The sequence below is a fragment of the Nicotiana sylvestris genome, chromosome 8, assembly GCF_000393655.2.
Source record: "Nicotiana sylvestris chromosome 8, ASM39365v2, whole genome shotgun sequence".
NCBI lineage: Eukaryota > Viridiplantae > Streptophyta > Magnoliopsida > Solanales > Solanaceae > Nicotiana > Nicotiana sylvestris.
In genome coordinates, this window is record NC_091064.1 from 111,400,717 (window position 1) to 111,417,748 (window position 17,032).

Consider the following 17,032-nt stretch of genomic DNA (forward strand, 5'->3'; position numbering starts at 1 on the left):
CGCTGGCAGAAGTCAATAATCACGGGGTCGATCGGGGGTGAAGATGGCCCCATCGGCCCTAGGGTAAACGTGTAAGTATACACACTCAGAAAATCAACTTTATATGTTGTAATATCCTCCTTCCAAGCAGGGATCTACACATACACCGCGGACCCCTAGCGACAATCGGCTCTCACTCTCCCGATGTCTGTTATCGAGCTAATATACTGAGTCACGGGCTCACTGCACCCTGGCTTCGAAGAAGGCCTCTCGACCTTGAAATCAGAAGCCATCGAGAAAAATCCTAGAACACATTCTTCAACACGAGGAGGCATTGCCGATTCACCTTGAGATAAAAGAGAAGAGTATAAGGCTGCATTCCTTTGAGAAACGGAGGTGGAAGTTTTCGCCATTACTGGAAATTCTAGAAGAAAAAAGGGAGTCACGTTCCTAGAAAAGAACAAAGGTAAAAGCAGAAGGAACCTTTTTTGGGGTTTGGAAATGTAGTAAGTTTGAAAGAACGAGAAGGGGAGTATTTATAGAAGCCCCTCGTGCGTGTTGAAGGAGGCCAAGGGGCAACTAACTGTCATAATCAATGCGGAAGCCTTTAAGGGCCGCGTATACATCACCTTTTTGCACTTTATGACTGCCATCGATACAAGAGTGTCAGAGAAGGCAAAGGTTCAAGATCTTTTCTTTTCACTTTCACTCTAAGAAACGCGGAGACTATCTATGCACAACAAAATCGGAAGGTTCAATTTCCTCGTCTTTATAATGCCTCGCAAACACACTTCCCAAGGCTCAAGACTGAGATCGAGATTTACCTTCGAGGGCTGCCGATGCTCGACCTCGGGGCAATACAGATCAATGGCTATATTGGAAAAATGGGGAGTTCCCAAGGTACGCAGATAGGACTGGAAGAGCCTAGTGGACTACTGTAACCCTGAGTCAGGGTGTCATCTAGCTGTCCCATCCCTACTTTTTGTCATTAATGTATTTTGTACTATGTTGGATTTCCCTCCTATATAAAGGAGATCATTGTCATTTTGCTATTGCCTCAATTACTCCATATGAAATATACAAGAACATTCTCTTTGCTCTCTAACATACTCTCTTGATATTATTGCTTTCATTTACTATCTTCATTATTGTTCTTCATTTATTGCTTATCATTGTCCATAATGAGCCTCCATTGATTTTAGTATAACTGTTAGCCGTATCTCGATTACCATCGATAGCTCCCAGTCGAGCTCCAGAATCAACCCCGAGGCCCTGAATTGACAAGCTCGAGGCCCCGATAATTGACCATCAGTTTGCTTATCACCTTTTCCTTTACTCTTATTTCATCTCTAAGTCTCATATACATAGCATCAACTGCTTAAACAAACTTGAATAACAATAGATCATGTATATGTAGAATCCCATAATCAAATTTAATTGTTATTATCATTTTCACGGTAAATAGTTTGGCGCCCACCGTGGGGATAAAAATAATAGTGATTATTTTCTTGCTGGTTTCGTCACATAACGCAAGTTATCTTTCACATCTGTTATTGCCCAAAATCTTCAAATTTCAGGTCGAAATGCCTAACTCAGTAAATAGAAATGAAAATAGCTACCTCGAGAACCGAGGAGAGAATGGTGTGGCTGTTCCAACCTGGGCACAAAGTATATATGTATATGAGATATGGGAAAAGGTTACGATATTATATACACATCACCACCTGATCAGCAGGTATACGATGATGATTTTGCCCATAGTGGATGAAATAATATGATGGGATGCCCACAGAGGCTTTATGATGTTATGTACATATAGACCTGTGCATTACATAACATTTATACTCATATGCATGATACTATAAATATTTCATGATTTACAGAGCTATCCAGACTTACAGATTGAGTTCTTTATTCTGTGTTTCTTCCATGTCCTTAATTAATGTTGAATTATGATTATGTTTCAATTCTGCCTTACATACTCAGTACATTATTCGTACTAACGTCCTTTTGTTAGGGACGCTGCATTCATGCCTACAGATATGGATAATCATTTTGACGAGCCCTAATAGTAGACAAAATTGGCATTCAACGAAGGATCGATAAGACTCCATCTCATTAGGAGTGCAGCCGAGTCTATGAGTCATCGTGTCAGAGTTTTGCTACAGACTACGGGTAGGCCGGTAACCTGTCCCAATTGATGTCAGTTAATCTTAGAGGCTTTGTAGACAGAGGTTCATTTTATACAGTATGTCAGAGGCCTTGACGACCCATATGTATTCATGTTTTTAAGAACAATAGTTTATTAATACAGTGTTGCCCACTTACAGTTATGCATTACGAGTTGTGGCCATGTGGGCCCATGATAGTTACGGAAGGAATGAGTTCAGCTAACTCGACTAAAGTATGTTCTAGTTTTGTTCGAACGATCATGAGTCACCAAGTGGTTCGCTCGGGCTAGCACGACACCGGGTGCTAGCCACTCCTCCCCAAGTTTGGGGTATGACAAAGTGATATTAGAGCGGGTCATGTCCTAGGGAGTCTACAAAGCCTTGCCCAGTAGAGTCTCACTTATGGGTGTGTTGCACGACACATTTATAATTGAGAGGCTATATGCATTTAGGAGATGTTACCTTTCTTTTGTTTCCAAATCGTGCCATATAGCTGGGTCGTACGAAGTCAGTATGAAGCTTTCGCTAGATTTTGTATGCACCAGAGGTGCAGGTATCACACTAGAGCTTTAAGGTGTAATATGGAAAGGAGGTTATGAAAGAAATAGAAGATATGATGTGAGATTGAAAAGTAAGTAAGGTAAAGGTGAAAAAGATACGAGATGCTCAAGTACAAAAGGTTGTGAATAGTCGAAACTTTAGATATAGTTTGGGTTTTAGTTTAATTTACAGAGGAGACCCTAGCAAAAATATTGTAAATCTCTAAGAGTTAACATTCGAGGACGAATGTTCTAAAGGGGGGAAAGATGTTACACCCCGTAAGTTTAACAACCTTGATACCATCATATATATATATATATATATATATGTATATATGGTATTTTGAGTGGAACATTTTTGTACAAAAAAAGGGTTGAAAAATATGATTTTATATAGTTATTAATATTACTACTTTCGAATATGTTTTAAATTATACAAATAATATGAGAAAGCTTATGAGATTTTCTTTATTTTAAAAATAGAAATTATTTTCTCACAAGACAATAAGGTTATCTTTTTACCAATTTATGAATTAAGCGTACGAGAATTTTTACTCTTTATATGAGATTAGGAAAAATTAGAAGTTGAGAAAATACGTGCATTTTTTTACATGGATATTTAATGAAATAGTAGTGTATTTATTTATTTTATATGTATCACATGACCATGATAGTAACTTATATAAAGTGCGTTAAAAGTGAGTAGTACTTTAATTAAGTTGAGATAATTCTTAATTATGTGGGTAATTAGTAATTATCCAAAAACAAATTTGGATAAGAACATCACCCGGCGGCCATGAAATAGTCATAAGATAAGATGACTCTTAAATTAAAAATCGTAAGATGGCACTTTGAGAGGGTTTGGGTATCTATGTCAGCATTTTAGACATTTCTCATATTAATTCCAACATACTGCACATAAAAAAAAATCATCTCAAAACACTCTTACTCTTCTCTTTGTTCTTTTGTTCTTGATTCTAATATATTATCTCATGAGAAAAAGAAGAATGACAGTCATAACATTTGATCCAATAGCCTTCAAAAAAATCATCAAAGAAAACCCTTAATCACAGAGTTTTAGTAGAAGAAATTGAAGGGCTTATCAAAGTTTATAAAGATGGCCATGTTGAAAGACTTCCAATTTTCCCAAATGTCACTACTACATTACCTCTTGAACTTGGTGTTATCTCCAATGATATTATAATTGATAGTTTCACAAATATTTGGGCAGGTTTATATGTCCCAAAATTATATCAAGAAAAATTCCCTTTGTTAATTTATTTCCATGGAAGTGGATTTTGTGTTTGTTTAGCTTCTTGGATTTGTTACCATGAATTCCTAGCAAAATTACCAGCAAAAGCTAATTGTGTGATTATTTCTGTTAATTATCGATTATCACCCGAAAATCGTCTTTCGGCGACTTATGATGACGACGTTAAGGCAATATGTGGCTAAGAGAAAAAGTCATTAGCGGAGCTAATGAAGATTATTGGTGGTTAATTAAGATTAATTTTTCTAGCGTTTTCTTTGGAGGTGATAGTGCTAGTGGGAACATAGCCCACAATGTAGCAAAAAGGATTTGTTCTATAAGTCATGATTTAAAGCCATTGGCCTTAAAAGGTGTATTTTAGTATTAGCCTCATATTACTACACGAACAGATGGAAGTCAGACGAATTCGAAGTTTTAGCAGATGGCAAAGAAGCAATGAGACTCTGTTGCCTTTTCTGTTTTGTATAGATGGCTCAAGATTGTAAATATTTTAATCTTATGAAAAAAACACGGAGAGTTGTTAAAGGTATTGTCAAGAGAATTGGTACAGGTATGTTAAGGTTATCCCTTCTTTCTTTTTTGGCATGATCCATATGACACAACGAAACGAGCAATCACGTAAGTTTCAGAAATAATTTTATTCTTAAAAACACTAAGGTTGCCTATGTTCCTGATTCCCCATATGTCATACTACTGTATTGTCTATTCATGGGTCTCATAACATTCCAAGAGATCATATTGACTTACTTCATTATGCTTTGCATTCATTTATATATGTGCATATACCCATGACTCAGACGGCGTTATATACGCGTGTATATATATATATATATATATATATATATATATATATATATATATATATATATATATATATATATAGGGATATGGGAAAAGGTTACGGCGTTATATACACATCACCACCTGATCAGTTAGTATACGATGATGATTTTGCCCACAGTGGCTGAAATGATATGATGAGATGCCCTCAGATGCTTTATGATGTTATGTACGTACAGACCTATGCATTACATGATATTTATATGCATATGCATGATACTATAAATATTTCATGATTTATAGAGCTATCCAGACTTATAGATTGAGTCCTTTATTCCATGTTTCTTCCATGTCCTTAATTAATATTGAATTATGAGTATGTTTCAGTTCTGCCTTACATACTCAATACATTATTTGTACTGACGTCCTTTTGTTGGGGACGCTGCATTCATGCCTGCAGGTATAGATAATAAGTTTGACGAGCCCTCATAGTAAACAAGATTGGCATTCAGCGAAGGATCGGTAAAACTCCACCTCATTCGGAGTGCAGTCGAGTCTATGAGTCATCATGTCAGAGCTTTACTATAGACTTACGGGTAGGCCGGTACCCTATCCCAATTGATGTCAGTTAATCTTAGAGGCTTTGTAGACAGAGGTTTATTTTATACAGTATCTCAGAGGCCTTGACGGCCCATATGTATTTTTTTTTAAGAACGATAGTTTATTGATACAGTGTTGCCCACTTACATTTATGCATTATGAGTTGTGGCCATGTGGGCCCATGATAGTTACGGAAGGAATGAGTTCTGCTAACTAGACTTATGTATGTTCTAGTTTTGTTCGAACGATCATGAGTTAAAGAGTGGTTCGCTGGGGCCAGTATGATACCGGGTGCCAGCCACGCCTCCCCAGGTTTGGGGCATGACAAAGTGGTATCAGAGCTGGTCGTGTCCTAGTACAAAAAGTTGTGAATAGTCGAGACTTTAGATATAGTTTGGGTTTTAGTTTAATTTACAGAGAAGACCCTAGCAAAAGTTTTGTAAATCTCTAAGAGTTAACATTCGAGGACGAATGTTCTAAAGGTGGGAAGGATGTTACACCCCATGAGTTTAACAACCTTAATACCGTATATATATATATATATATGGTATTTTGAGTGGAACATTTTTGTACAAAAAAAGGGGTGAAAAATATGAGTTTATATAGTTATTAATATTACTACTTTCGAATATGTTTTAAATTATACAAATAATGCAAGAAAGTTTATGAGATTTTCTTTATTTTAAAAATAGAAATTATTTTCTAACAAGAAAATAAGGTTATCTTTTTACCAATTTAAGAATTAAGCGTACGAGATTTTTTACTCTTTATATGAGATTAGGAAAATTGGAAGTTGAGAAAATACGTGCATTTTTTTTACATGGATGTTTAATGAAATAATAGTGTATTTATTTATTTTATATGATACCACATGACCATAATAGTAACTTATATAAAGTGTGTTAAAAATGAGTAGTATTTTAAGTAAGTTGATATAATTCTTAATTATGTGGGTAATTAATAATTATCCAAAAATAAATTTGGATAAGAACATCACTTGGCAGCCATGCAATAGTCATAAGATAAGATGACTCTTAAATTAAAAATCGTAAGATGGCACTTTGAGAGGGTTTGGGTATCTAAGTCAGCATTTTAGACACTTCTCATATTAATTCCAACATACTACACGTCAAAAAAAAAATCATCTCAAAACACTCTTACTCTTCTCTTTATTCTTTTGTTCTTGATTCTAATATATTATCTCATGAGAAAAAGAAGAATGACAGTCATAACATTTGATCCAAATTTTAGCCTTCAAAAAAATCATCAAAGAAAACCCTTAATCACAGAGTTTTAGTAGAAGAAATTGAAGGGCTTATTAAAGTTTACAAAGATGGCCATGTTGAAAGACTTCCAATTGTCCCAAATGTCACTACTACATGACCTCTTGAATTTTGTGTTATCTCCAATGATATTATAATTGATAGTTTCACAAATATTTGGGCATGTTTATATTTCCCAAAATTATGTCAAGAAGAATTCCCTTTGTTAATTTATTTCCATGGAGGTGGATTTTGTGTTGGTTTATGTAACGACCCGGCCGGTTATTTTAAGAATTAACGCTCTGATCCCCTATTAACTGCATTCCCCATATTTGCTTCTGCTATTGTGAGTTGCCGGGAGGATTTATTTGGAGTTTCAAAGAGTTTTGGAACACTTAGTCCCCAAATGGGAGTTTAAGTTATAGAATTTGGGTCGTAGTCGGAGTAGTGTGAAGATGGCCTCAGAACGGAATTCCGTTTGTTCCGTTGGGTGATTTCGGGCTTAGGGGCGTGTTCAGATTGTATTTTGAAGGTTCATAGCTAATGTAGGCTTGAAATGCCAAAAATTTGAATTTTTGAAGTTTCTAGTTCGATAGTGAGATTTTGATATCGGGGTCGGAATGGAATTCCGGAAGTTAGAGTAGCTCCGCAGTGTTGAATGTGACGTGTGTGTAAAATTTCAGGTCATTCGGACGAGGTTTGATAGACTTTTTGATCGAAAGCGTAAATTGCGAGTTCTTAGGCTTGAATCCATGGTTAATTGGTTGATTCGATGTTATTTGAGGTGTTTTGAAGATTTGTATAAGTTTGGATAGTGGTATATGACTTGTTCGTGATTTTGGTTGAGGTCCCGGGGGCCTCGGGGTGGTTTCGGATGGTTAACGAGGGATTTTAGAGTTTGGTTTGGCAGATGAAGCTTTTCCATTGCTGTCGTAACCGCACTTGCGGCTAGGGGACTGCAGGTGATCGCAGAAGCGGACATAGAGCCACAGATGCGGCCACAAGTGAAGGCAGTAGTGACTGCAGAAGCGGAAGGGTAACCGCATCTGCGGGACATGCAGTATCTGCGTCGCAGGTGCGGAGATGGAGGTTTTAGTGAAAACCGCAGAAGCGGTTCCCTCAATCGCAGAAGTGATAGCGCAGAAGCAAGAATTTTGACCGCAAATGCGGATTTACTGGGCAGAAAATAAGAATTTCGTGGGTTTAGTTTCAAAAGTTAGAAAATTAATTTCTCGCTCGGGAGAGGGCGATTTTGGGAGGATTTTAAAGAGGAAATCAGTGGGTAACGATTCCTAATCCCTTTCTCGTTGTATCCTATAATCTAATCTTAGTTTTGTCATTAATTTCGGAATTGGGATGAAAATTGGAGAAAAGTTCTTAGACCTAAATTTCGAGTTTTGATTGGGGATTTGACATTGGATTTGGATAATTTTGGTATAAATGAGCTCATGAGAGTATGGGGATTCTGAAAATGTAAATTTTACCCGATTCCAAGACGTGGGTCGGAGGGGCGTTTTGGTTATTTTACCCAATTTCGCTTAGCTTAGAATTTATTTGTAGAATTAGTTACTTGAAGTGTTATTTACATTATGCAATTGAATTGAATAGATTTGGGCCATTTGGAGTCGAGTACTCGTGGCAAGAACGTAGTTTCGGGTTGATTTTGAGCAGGTTCGAGGTAAGTGGCTTGTCTAACCTTGTGTGGGGAAATTTTCCCTTAGGATTTGGTATTATCGATATTTAAAATGCCTTGTACGTGAGGTGACGACTGCGTACTTGTGCTAATTGTTGAAAATCTGATTTTCATTAAGGAATTATAATTGTGTTTCTTTCCTGTTTATACTACTTGCAAATTTTCGCCTGTTGTTAGCTTAGGGAAACAAGTATAATTGACTTAATTGCTTTACTTGCTCAAACTGTCTTATCTAGATTATGTGCAGCATGCTAGGTTAGAAGTACATGTTTTACCTTAGTATGGAATTTGAATTGAATTGTGTATTTTTCGTGTTGTTGCTGTATGTTTACTTTGGGACTACGAGACGGTATCCCGGTAGATCCCCCCTACATGTTTATTTTGGAGCTACGGGACGGTATCCCGGTAGATCCCCCCTGTATGTTTACTTTGGGACTACGGATTTGTATTCCGGCAGATCCCCCTGCACATTTATATTGGAACTACGGGACTACTCCCGGTAGATTCCCCCTGTACTGGATACTTACATTTGGGACTACGGATCGAATTTTCGGTAGATCCCCGCGCATTATGAGTTGGACTACGGAACTTCACCCGGGAGATCCACTGGATATTTATATTTGGGGACTACAGGACGGTATCTTAGGAGATCCCCGGTTGTTATCTTTGTGTTGAGATGTACTCCTTTCCATGATTATTTTGTCTCTATTATAGTTGCTGTTGTTCTTTCTATTTTGTGTTACTTTTACTGTTGCACTTATTTATACTGTCTTGTTCTATACTGTTAAACCTCTGTATTTCATTTAACCTTAGTAGGGCTCTGACTCTCCTCGTCACTACCCGCCGGGGTTAGGTTTGGCACTTACTGAGTACCGCTGTGGTGTACTTATGCCCTTTCTGCGCATGTTTTTCATGTGTAGATCCAGGTACTTCCACTCAGTCTTATCATCCTTGAGGCAAGGCGCTTCTGTAGAGACTTTGAGGTATATCTGCGCGTTCGCAGACCGATGAGTCCCTTTCTATCTTTTTATGATAGTATAGCCCTTCTGTATTTTTCCCTTTGTCACACATTTCTGGAGTTAGAGCTTCTTATGTATCTCTTAGCTCGTGATTCATGGGGTTCCGGATTTTGGAAGTGTTGGGTTGAGATTCTTATACTGTTATATGCTAGGTGGCATCTTAAATACTGTTTCATTTTGCTATCTCAGTTTTTAAATTATTTTCTTTCCACAATTATTTCTTTTCCGCATTTGTTAGGCTTACCTAGTCGTAGCGATTAGGTGCCGTCACGATAGTTCACGGAGAGTGAACTGAGGTCATGACAGTTTCGCTTCTTGGATTTGTTACTATAAATTCCTAGCCAAATTAGCAGCAAAAGCTAATTGTGTGATTATTTCTGTTAATTATCGATTATCACCCGAAAATCGTCTTCCGGCGGCTTATGATGACGGCGTTAAGGCAATTATGTGGCTAAGAGAAAAAGTCATTAGTGGAGCTAATGAAGATTATTGGTGGTTAAGTAAGATTAATTTTTCTATCATTTTCTTTTGAGGTGATAGTGCTGGTGGGAACATAGCCCGCAATGTAGCAAAAAGGATTTGTTCTAAAAGTCATGATTTAATACCATTGGCCTTAAAAGGTGTATTTTAGTATTAGCATCATATTACTACAGGAACAGATGCAAGGCAAACGAATTCGAAGGTTTAGCAGATTGTTATGACCCTAAAATTGACCCGGTCATGATGGCACCTATAGTGAAACTAGGCCAGCCGACACAATTCCTGAATCAACCATTTTTCAATAAAAGTCATTTTAAGCCACTAATTAATCAATAATCTCGTAATGTAAGTCTAAATTTATAGGGCAGAATTAATACACAAGCTCGACATCGGGGTGTCACAAGTTCCGAGCATCTACTAAAGTCTGAATACAACGAAAAGTCTAAAAATGTACTAAATACAGTCTAAGGAAGACAAGAGGGAGAAAAACAGTGCTGCGAATGTCGGGCAGCTACCTTGCTAACTCCGATGACTCTGCCACTAAGCAATCAACACACGCTACCGGGTTCAGAAACACCTAAATTTGCACACAAGGTGCAAGGAGTAATGTGAGTACGCTAACTTACTAAATAATAAAAGTAAATGAAAGCTGAGCAGTAAGAAAACACGTAAGCCACGTCATAACACTACAACAAATGTAGATCATTTCCAAACCAGTACACAAATCATTTACTTTTTAAATCAAGCTTAGTTTCAGTAAAACTCTTTTAAAACAACTTTTAATGGATTCAAACGAGTGATAAAACAGTGAGTATAAATGATAGAAAAATGTAATCGGCCCCTCCGGCAAAACATGTACCATAAATCGCCACTCAGGCATAATATGAACAGAACCAGCCCCTCGGGCTACCTTACCATCACTCGTAATCAGCCCCTCGGGCATAACATAAGTCAAGAACCGCCCCTCGGGCAAAATATGGATCAAGAACAGCCCCTCGGGAAACAATATGAAACAACAACAGCCCCTCAGGCTACATCACTCACACTAGGTACACGCGCTCACCAGGGGTATACAGACTCCGGGAGGGGCCCCTTACGGCCAAGCGCAATAACAAGCCATTTCGTGGCATAATCAAACAGGCTCTCGGCCTCATATCAATCCACCTCGTGGCGTAACAACTCAGGCCCTCGACCTCATAATCATGAATCAGTACAATATTGCTGCGCCGCGCAGCCTGATCCCATAATATCCTCACAATACAGGCCTTCGACCTCACTCAGTCAGAAATCTCTCATGCCACTCGGGCAATAGTAAAACATGATGCTCAGCCCAAAATATCATTTAAAAATATCAAAACGGAAAAAATATGGCTAAGTTATGAAAACAGTAGAATACAGCTCGACTAAGTACAAACATGAAGTCAAAACAGTGAGGAATAGTAAAAAAAATCCCTAAGGGTCCAAAACAGTTGGCACGAAGCCCAAATATGGCATTCAGTCCAAAACATGGTGATAATTTCCAAAACACAATGGTATCAAACAGTTTTCAATCAAATACGCGACTTAACAGTCATATAGGACGGACTAAGTCACAATCCCTAATGGTGCATGACCCCACACTCGTCTTCTAGCGTGTGAGTCACCTCAAAGTAGCACAACGATGTGAAATCTGGGGTTTCATACCCTTAGAACAAACATTTACAATTATTACTTAACTCTATCCAGTCCAAACTCTAGCCCGCGATGCCTTTACCCCTCGAATCGGTCTCCAAATGCTCCAGATCTAACCAAATACAGATTTATACCATCAAAATATGCTAAGGGAGCAAAGCCCACTCGAAAATAACCAATTTACATAAAAATCCTGAAATTGGCCAAACCCGACCCCTGGGCCCACATCTCGGAATCCGATAAAAATTACATCAATAAAATCCTTATCCTCTCACGAGTATATACATACCAAGATCATCAAAATCCGACATCAAATGCTCATTCAAATCCCCAAAAGAATTCTTAAACTTTTCTTCCATTTTTCCCCAATTTCCACTCTAATTTCTCAAATTAAATGATGAAATTCAAGACTAAATCATGGAATTAAACCAAATGTGAGTGAAAAATACTTACCCCAATTACTCTACTGAAACTCTCCACAAATTTCACCTTCTACCGATCTCTCTAATGAAAATTTGAAATTATGGACCAAACCATCGTTGAACTTAAACATTCTGCCTAGTTATTTCCTTCATCGCGAACGCGGAAATAGCCTCGCGATCGCGATGCACAAAAAGGACTGCCCCTCATACCAAACTTATGCGATCGCAGAAACATACACGCGGTCGCGGACGACAAACTCATCAAACATCGCGAACGTGACCCTCACTACGCGATTGCGTAGAGAAATTCCTTCACCTCAAGACCACTACATATCCTTCTTCACGAACGCGACCTCAGTCACGCGTTCGCGATAGCCAACTCGACAAGCCCTCGCAATCGCAGACCCCAATTGGCGATCGCATAAGACAAATTTCCCAGCTGCACGCAATAGGCCTATGTGATTGCGAACCCTTCTACGCGATCATAATGAACAAAAGTCTGTAACAGAACTGAAGACAAATCTGCAATTTCTCAAACATGCAATTGGTCTGTTTAACTACCTGAAACTCACCCGAGACTCTCGGGACCTCAACAAAATATGAAAAATTATCCCATATCATCATTCAAACTTGTTGCAACCTTCGGAACGCTCAAAACAATATCAAAACACCAAATTTACATCGGATTCAAGCCTAAGAATTCCAAACACTTCCAAATTCCGCTTTCGATCAAAAAGTCTATCAAACCTCGTCCGAATGACTTGAAATTTTGCACACACATCACAAATGACACAATGGATGTACTTCAACTTCCAGAATTCCATCCCGACCCCTATATCAAAATCTCACCTATCGACCGGAAAATGCCAAAATTCCAATTTTGCCAATTCAAGTCTAAACCTTCCACGGACCTCCAAAATACAGTCCGATCTCGCTCTTAAGTTCAAAATCACCTAATAGATCTAACAAAATCACAAAAATTGCCATCCGAGATCATATACTAACAAGTCATAACTTGGTCAAACCTTTCAAATTTTAAGCTTCAAACTGAGAACTGTTCTTCTAAATCCACTCCGAGTACCCTGAAAACCAAAACCGACGATTTACATAAGTCATAATACATCACACGGGGCTAGTCATGCCCGAGAACTGGCGAGCGAAGTGCAAAAGCTCAAAACGACCGATCGGGTCATTACACAGATGGCAAAGAAGCAATGAGACTCTATTGCCTTTTCTGTTTTGTATAGATGGCTCAGGATTGAAAATATTTTAATCTTATGACAAAAAAAGAGTTGTTAGAGGATTGTAAAAAGAATTTGTCCAGGTATGTTAAGGCTATCCCTTCTTTCCTTTTTTGCATGATCCATATGACACAACGAAACGAGCAAGTACGCAAGTTTCAGAAATGATTCTATTCTAAAAAGCACTAAGGTTGTCTATGTTCTTGATTCCCCATATGTCCTACTACTATATTGTCTATTCATGGGTCTCATAACGTTCCAAAAGATCATATTTACTTACTTCATTATGCATTGCATTCATTTATATATGTGCATTTACCTATGACTCAGACAGTGTTATATATATATATATATGGGGGATATGGGAAAAGGTTACGGTGTTGTATACGCATCACCACCTGATCAGCTAGTATACGATGATGATTTTGCCCACAGTGGCTGAAATGATATGATGGGATGTTCTCAGAGGCTTTGTGATGTTATGTACGTATAGACCTATGCATTACATGATATTTATACGTATATGCATGATACTATAAATATTTCATCCAGACTTACAGATTGAGTCCTTTACTCTATGTTTCTTCCATGTCCTTAATTAATGTTGAATTATGGTTATGTTTCAGTTCTGCCTTACATACTCAGTACATTATTCGTACTAACGTACTTTTGTTGAGGATGTTACATTCATGCCTGCAGGTATAGATAATCAGTTTGACGAGCCCTCATAGTCAACAAGTTTGACATTCAGCGAAGGATCGGTAAGACTCCACGTTATTTAGAGTACAACCGAGTCTATGAGTCATCGTGTCAGAGTTTTGCTACAGACTTATGAGTAGGCTGGTACCCTATCCCAATTGATGTTAGTTAATCTTAGAGGCTTTGTAGATAGAGGTTCAATTTATACAGTACGTCAGAGGCCTTGACGGCCCATATGTATTCATGTTTTTTAAAAACGATAGTTTATTGATACAGTGTTTCCCACTTATAGTTATGCATTACGAGTTGTGGCCATGTGGGCGCATGATAGTTACAGAAGGAATGAGTTTAGCTAACTCGGCATTTATGTTCTAGTTTTGGTCGAACGATCGTGAGTTACAAAGTGGTTTGCTCGGGCTAGCATGGCACCGGGTGCTAGCCACGCCTCCCCAGGTTTGGGGCATGACACACACCCTATCATACCCATAACATATGTACATAAACATACTAACTCAAAAAGGCAACTCCGGAGCAACTGGAGTGTAACAACACCTTCCGTTGAGATGGTAACCTACTGGGAGGACCGTCAACCTGTCTATCGAGACTTGCAACATGACATGTCGCATTCAAAAATAAAAGAGACATCAGGACGAATAAAGTACCGAGTATGTAAGGCAGAGAAGCATAAATAAGAACAGTAATGTAAAGAAAGATAAAGAAGTACAAACTGTAACATCTGACTGCCTCTTAGGGCGACTGGCATGAAATGCGTGATATATGCATCGTGTTTGCGTGAGTTTTTATGTGATTGCGTACAGTACGTTTTGGGGGCAGTTGAGTTTGTGCTTCACGATCGCGAAGCCTTTCTCGCGATCGCGAAGAAGGGTCATCTGGGCAGACTTAAATATTTCAAAAATGAGGGTTTGAGTTTATATCACAAATTTGATTTTGGGAGCTCGGTTGGAGGCAATTCTTGGAGAGATTTTCAAGGGAGTGATTGCGATAAGTGATTCTTACTTAGTTTTGGTTAAATTCCATGATTATATCTTTGATTTCGTCATTTATTTAGTGATTTGGATTGAAAATTGGGGAAAATTGGCGAAAAATTCTTAGGCCGAATTTTGGGAATTTGAGTGAGATTTTGGTATCAGATTTGAGTAATTTTGGATGGTTGGATTCGTGGTTGAATGGGTATTTGGATTTTTGTAACTTTCATTGGATTCCGAGATGTGGGCCCAAGGGTCGATTTTTGTGTTGACTTTTTGACTTTTTATTAAGAACTTAGTATTTTTAGAGGGAATTGATTCCAATAGCTTGAGTTTATTATATCGAACATTGTTTGTGGCTAGATTCGATGAATTCAGAGACCGATTCGCTAGGCAAGGGCTTACTGGAGTAGAGTTTTACACGGCTTGAGGTAAGTAACACTTCTAAACTTAGTTCTGAGGGTATGAAACCCCGAATTACGTGTTATGTTATTGGTGTTGAGGCTACACATATGCTAGATGATGGACGTGTGGGCGTGCACCGTAGGAATTGTGACTTGGTCAATTCCATGAAACTGTATAGTTGAATAGACTTGTCATTATCCATATATTCTCTATGTGTTAGAGAAATTGAGCTGCAAGTCATGTTAGAAATACTGCTTAGGCTACATGATGGTACTGTTGGGACCCACAGAGGTCGTGTTGCATGTTGAATTATCTATTTAAATTACAATTATGTACTTTGTCACAGATATTATTTGCATATCATATTTTAGTCTCTATTGATATTTGTTGATACATCATATTATCATTGTTTGGGCTGATTATCATGATTCTTGTGAGTCGGAGAGACTGAAGAGATTAATAACTGAGTGAGGCCGAGGGCCTAATTGTGAGGATATTTATGGGGTCGGGCTGCACGATGCAACATATTTTATTGATTCATGCTATGATTAGCTTGTTATAGTGCTTGATCTAGATTTGCCCCTCCGGAGTCTGCACACCCACAGTGAGTGCAGGTACCTACTGAGTGCTAGTGCGAATGCCGAGCGATTGGGAGGATTGAGTGACTATGAGGATGGAGTGAATGGGAGGACTGATTGATTGATACGTAGAGAATATGCATATGATTTTATCACTATTCTGTACTTTAGTTGGCATACATAACTGACATGTAGATATCAAGATGTATCATTTCTTATTTTAGTTGTGCTTGACATATATTACCTGTTTGGTCTATAACTGTTAAACATGAAATCATGTCTATATTTTTGTAATTTGACTATACTTGTGAAACCCTTCATTGCTTTTATCCAAATAGTTAGACTTGTTACTTACTAAGTTGGTTGTACTCACGCTACACCCTATACTTCGTGTGCAGATCCAGGTATTTTTGGACACGGTGGTTGCTGATTCTTAGAGTTTTTAGTCATTCGAGGATTATCGAGGTAGCTACCCTGGCATCCGTAGACCTTGACTCTCCTCCCCTATCTATTAGTTTACTTATTCAGTTTCTGTTTTCTTAGACAGTGTATCAGTTTTTGTATTGGTGTAGATGCTCATGTACTCAGTGACACCCTAGTTTGGGGAAACTTGTATCGAGTTATGATGCTTTTATCTAGTTTTACGAGGATTTCGCTTATTTATGTCTGTTATTAGTATATTCTGAATTTGAAAGTGTTAGTATGTATGAGTTGTCGGCTTGCCTAGTATCATGATAGGTGCCATCACGACAGGTCGAGTTTTAGGTCGTGACAGAAGAGTTCTTGATGATTTCAACCATGGCTTGGGGCAGGTGACTTCTATATGTATGTAGGGTATGTTTCTTGTAGTGAATTTTCTCCTAGGTGAGATCAAATTGAGGATTTCTGTCTGATTGAGTATGTACCCTACTTGTGACTCAGAGTTAATGATGGGGTTCTCGTGTTTTCATATGATTGTATGATAGATGCGGTGCGACGTGGGGGATTGAGGTTCAGTTTTGAAGGGAAATTCATGAGTTCTAGACAACATGGATGGCTTCATTTGTTTAGAATAATGTCATTACTACTTGGTATTACCTGAGAAGGGTGCACATTTCAGAAGGCGCATTGTGTTTTGACTTATAGATTCTTCTTTGGTATTGCGACAGTCGCCTGGTTGACCGATTGTTGATGTTTAGATTTTGCTATGTAGAACGGAATGATTACGGATGTAATTCTCGTAAGATGATTATGCACG

General features: G+C 38.2%; 2 pseudogenes; both read left to right on the forward strand.

Moving 5' to 3' along the window:
• Nucleotides 1–846: 846 nt before the first annotated feature.
• On the forward strand, nt 847–4,320 carry LOC138875522 (probable carboxylesterase 6; annotated as a pseudogene).
• A 28-nt stretch (nt 4,321–4,348) lies between these two features.
• Nucleotides 4,349–9,944, forward strand: LOC138875523 (probable carboxylesterase 6; annotated as a pseudogene).
• Nucleotides 9,945–17,032: the final 7,088 nt, after the last annotated feature.